Below are 5,337 nucleotides of genomic sequence, written 5' to 3'. Positions count from 1 at the left end.
GGGAATCGGACCCGGGTCTCCCGCGTGGCAGGCGAGAATTCTACCACTGAACCACCAATGCTCTATTTCTGCAAGAATTCTACGAATTTATGTGGAAAATGCATCTCTTCAACTGGGTAATATCGACCAATGCTAAAGCTGAACAACTGACAGACAAACTGATCAAGTTGCATGGGTATTTGATGAACTGATATGAGCAAAAGTGTCTCTGAGCAAAGGGGAGTGGGGGAGGTCAATATCAAAAGTGAGAGGCGTTAACTTCTGTGGCCACCAGCTCCCTTAAGAACCACAGGGCACCTCAGCCTCCTGGACTGCACCAGATTTGTCAGTTCTTGCTGGGAGTCATTACCCTGCTCTTCCAACAAGCCACTGTCCAACTGTGACCTTGTACCGCTGTCTTGGGGATCTTACATTACTTACCTTGCAGTTTATTCCACTTTCATGCAGGTCAGCATTGACCCTGGACATTTTTCTTCTGGTGTTTTTTAGAGACAACAAACAGGTCAGTTTACTCTCATTGGTTTCTTTAAGCATGACCTTTCTTGCCTGCAGTCTTTTTATTGCCTTCAGGAGTTTTTCACAGGTGCATGAGCCATAATTGCTTGTACTTCGTTGAACAAGCATGGAAAAGCATTGTCTAGAGTGCTTCCACTAGTTCCCTGTAAAACACTGATAAGTTGCCCACTTCTAAAGTAGCAAGATACACTGCTTTGCTTCTGCTGGGAATTGAACCTGGGTCTCCTGCGCGGGAAACAACAACTCTGACATTCAGCCACCAGTGAGAGAAGCTGCGCTGTGCTCGTGGCTCTGGGGACAGCTGCCGCTTATGAGGAACGACTAACATGGCCTTAAAAACACGACCTCTGCTGCATTGGCCAGGAATCGGACCCGGGTCTCCCGCGTGGCAGGCGAGAATTCTACCACTGAACCACCAATGCTCTATTTCTGCCTGAATTCTACGAATTTATGTAGAAAATGCATCTCTTCAACTGGGTAATATCGACCAATGCTAAAGCTGAACAACTGACAGACAAACTGATCAAGTTCCATGGGTATTTGATGAACTGATATGAGCAAAAGTGTCTCTGAGCAAAGGGGAGTGGGGGAGGTCAATATCAAAAGTGAGAGGCGTTAACTTCTGTGGCCACCAGCTCCCTTAAGAACCACAGGGCACCTCAGCCTCCTGGACTGCACCAGATTTGTCAGTTCTTGCTGGGAGTCATTACCCTGCTCTTCCAACAAGCCACTGTCCAACTGTGACCTTGTACCGCTGTCTTGGGGATCTTACATTACTTACCTTGCAGTTTATTCCACTTTCATGCAGGTCAGCATTGACCCTGGACATTTTTCTTCTGGTGTTTTTTAGAGACAACAAACAGGTCAGTTTACTCTCATTGGTTTCTTTAAGCATGACCTTTCTTGCCTGCAGCCTTTTTATTGCCTTCAGGAGTTTTTCACAGGTGCATGAGCCATAATTGCTTGTACTTCGTTGAACAAGCATGGAAAAGCATTGTCTAGAGTGCTTCCACTAGTTCCCTGTAAAACACTGATAAGTTGCCCACTTCTAAAGTAGCAAGATACACTGCTTTGCTTCTGCTGGGAATTGAACCTGGGTCTCCTGCGCGGGAAACAACAACTCTGACATTCAGCCACCAGTGAGAGAAGCTGCGCTGTGCTCGTGGCTCTGGGGACAGCTGCCGCTTATGAGGAACGACTAACATGGCCTTAAAAACACGACCTCTGCTGCATTGGCCGGGAATCGGACCCGGGTCTCCCGCGCCGCGGCCTTGAATTGTTTAGCTAAACGGCCCTAAACCGTTTCCCATTCATTCTCAATGGTAGTGCTAAACCACTACGGATGTAATATACTTTCGGCCGCTAGCGCTCTCGTGGCGCTCTTCCGGTTTTGGGCACCGCGGGAAGTTTGAATTCGCAGAAGAAGGAGAAGAAGAAAACACACAACAGCGATCGCCTCCGTTGTTAAATTCAACGCATTCTCAAGCGTCTATCAAAGGTAAGATACTTTACGTGATATCAGCTGACGTTTCGTTACCGTTAATGATGAAATCACGTTGGTAAACTTTGCTCGTTTCTAAACGGTTTACTATAGTTCAGCCTAGATATATTTGTTTGCAAATTATGAATGAACATAGCCATGATTTACGTTTCTGTGTATTGTTTGTCATCATTAACATGTCATCTGTTGATTACAAGTTGAATTATGAATGAAGTAAACATTATTTTCACTTTTGTAATGAGATTACATGTATTCCACAGTTCAGAAATGTTTTCTGACTATGGTTTTACTATAGTAACCATGATTTAGCCATGTTATTTTAGTAGAATCACAACAATAAATGTACTATTGTTGTTATTGCATTGGCATTATATTTACAGGACAGTCATGAGACTTTAAATGAATGTCATTCTGCCAAGAACAGCAAGATTACTATAGTTTTACAATGAAACTGCATACAGTCTTATAGGATTTAAAAACTTTTATTTGTGAATATCATACAGTCCCAATGCTTACACACACACACAGAGACACACACACACACACACACATATATATATATATATATATATATATATATATATATATATATATATATATATATATATATATATATATAAAATATTATGTGTATCAATTTAAGTATTATTTATGTGTGTGAGTGTGTTTGTTCGTGTCTGTAATATAGTTATAATTATTCCTTTTTTTAATATTGCTATATTGTTGTTGTTCTTTCAGAGAGCACTGCTTCTTCACTGATTGTGTCTTTGCTGTCTTCTTTTCCTGGGACCCGAGCAGATCTTCAGTCAGAGACAGGTGAATATTTAACACATTAACAACAAACACACAAGAGTTCCTGCAGGTTTTAAAGTCTTAAAATGTCTTAATTTACCCTTACACAAATTAATGCCTTAAGAAAGTTTGAAAGGAATGAATCACTTCCTCTGAGTTTTGTCTTGTTTTCCAGTGCAGATATCTTTCAATCAATATGTAATTTATGATGCAAATGTAAAATAAAGTCTTGAAAAATGTAACACTAATTAAATGAGTTTACTAAGGAGCCTCGCACATGACATGCAGGAAAAAATATAAGGCTAAAACGTGTGTATGATTTACTAATTCATTCCCTCAATGTACTAAAACGTGCACACGATTACTATAGCGTTCCCTCGATTTACTATTGCCAGCAAATTAGTAAAGCATGCACACAATTTATTTATTTTTTTCTTGCATGTCATGTGCGGGGCTCCTTAGTTTACACTTAAAACAATAAAAAAATATTCGTCAATGATTTACTATAACTTTTCTTTGAATTTAGGTGACTTTTTTTCCCTAAATGGCAGATATTACTTCTTGTTATAATCACACAATTCTTTCAAACAAGTCTTTGTATTTCATGTAATTTTGTATCTCCAGTAAATGTATCTTTATTTTATAATATTTATGCATGTTCACTGGAAAACAAGGCAGCATGATTTTGCAGCATGATCTGAACGTACAGTAACATATGAAATGTTGTAGTGTCTGGGAGCAGAGGCTTTCAGTGTGTTTCTGTCAAATTAAATTATGAATATCTGTTGGAAGTTGTGTTTTCAAACTCTGAAGTTAATACTACTATCCAGACATTTCCATTTACAGAACATATTTGTGTTTTTCCTCATTTGTTCCTCAAATTTGATTTGCTTGGTTTTAAAAAGGTCTTAACTTCACCTTCATAAACCTGAAGAAACTGTTTCCTTACACATTAAACTCAATATTCAGCTTGTTGTAGACCCCACTGGTTCTCTGTCTGTGTCCTCGCTGTCCTCATCTCATGGGTCTCATGTGGAGCCTCACTCTGAATGTTCATGATGCGTAAATTGATCACATGTTTCCCCTCTGTATAGGAACTACATGTATGTCACCTCTGCATGTGCTGGCCGTACCTGACCTGTGAAGACTGCTGACAGGGTGTTTGTACTGGACAGCGAACGCTAAGCCTATCGACAACGTGCTTAATAAACACCACAGGAAGACATCCTAACAGCACGCTCCATATGACCACAAAACTACACGTCACATTATGTCAAGCACCTGACCACACTGCTGAACACCAGTTCTTCATTAAACACGACTGCAGAAAAGTAAACACCAGGATGTCATTCCAAGACTTTATGGAAATGGAGCACTTTAGACTGAACTGAAGGACACAAAGAAACAGGACTGCAAAAACACGAAAGGCCTGGAGATGAACACGTTGTTCACTTGTGCAGATTTTGTGAAATGGAACTTAGCCAGGATCCAAACAGTCCTCACACACACACACACACACACACAGGCTATCCTGAAATAAGTTCAAAAAAGTTTTTGAAAAAAAGTAAAGCTAAAGTCTTCTTTATTTACCAACATCAGGGCATTGAGAAAGAGGTGACCTGGAAAGAGTCTAAAGAAAAATACGAGATATTAATTTGCAGCTTATTTAGCAATATTTAACTCATGTATATACTGTATATTTTAATTTTTCAGTATGAGATTGTAATATCTATTTATATTGTCAGAATTCTTTTTTCTATTTAATTATTTTGGCTTTATCTTAAAAGGTGCTAAAAGCATTTAATAAACACAACTGAAAAATACAAATTGCTTCACGAGTGCTGTTTCCACTTCGTATGACTAATATTTTACAGTGTCTATGGTTTTGAAAACTCTTACTTGATCAGTTATCTTAAGTGTGACTTACATTATTCCATCAATCAATTTTCACTCAGTACTTGAATATTACTAAGTTAAATTAAATTTTCTTCAATTTACATTTGAAAAGTAATTTAATATAACCATTTGTGTTTTTATATAATCATGTAATGTATACTAGCATTATTTTACTGTGTTTATTTTATATAATCCTTTGCTTTGTAATCCAAAAAGGAAAGACATAAATTTCAAAAACTTTGTAGCTGTAAGATGTTGTTAAATGTTAGATTTTTTTTATTTATTAAAAAGCATAAAGCTGAGTTTAATAATAGTTTAGACCTGTGTGAGTGGGATTCGAACCCCGGTCCAAATGAATGCATGAAAAAATCTGATTGGCTGTGATGTAATTTCCGCTCTTTGGCCAGCTGCTGCAGTCTGATTGGCTGTCAGCGCATGACAACTATTCGCGGCTGGCCCCCGCGTGGCAGGCGAGAATTCTACCACTGAACCACCAATGCTCTATTTCTGCAAGAATTCTACGAATTTATGTGGAAAATGCATCTCTTCAACTGGGTAATATCGACCAATGCTAAAGCTGAACAACTGACAGACAAACTGATCAAGTTGCATGGGTATTTGATGAACTGATA

At 38.7% G+C, this 5,337-nt stretch overlaps 1 long non-coding RNA gene across 1 annotated transcript; it reads left to right on the top strand.

The window, feature by feature from the left end:
• The first annotated feature begins 1,749 nt into the window (after window positions 1-1,749).
• LOC127979071 (uncharacterized) lies at window positions 1,750-4,573 on the top strand. The gene is made up of 3 exons (XR_008158719.1): window positions 1,750-2,014; window positions 2,756-2,833; window positions 3,904-4,573. It is a non-coding gene; the product is annotated as an uncharacterized LOC127979071 (long non-coding RNA).
• The last annotated feature ends 764 nt before the right edge of the window (window positions 4,574-5,337 follow it).

The sequence above is a fragment of the Carassius gibelio genome, chromosome B19 (genome assembly GCF_023724105.1).
Source record: "Carassius gibelio isolate Cgi1373 ecotype wild population from Czech Republic chromosome B19, carGib1.2-hapl.c, whole genome shotgun sequence".
In the NCBI taxonomy this organism is placed as follows: domain Eukaryota; kingdom Metazoa; phylum Chordata; class Actinopteri; order Cypriniformes; family Cyprinidae; genus Carassius; species Carassius gibelio.
Note: the sequence above shows the minus strand (reverse complement) of the source record. Positions and strands in the feature narration are given on the sequence as shown.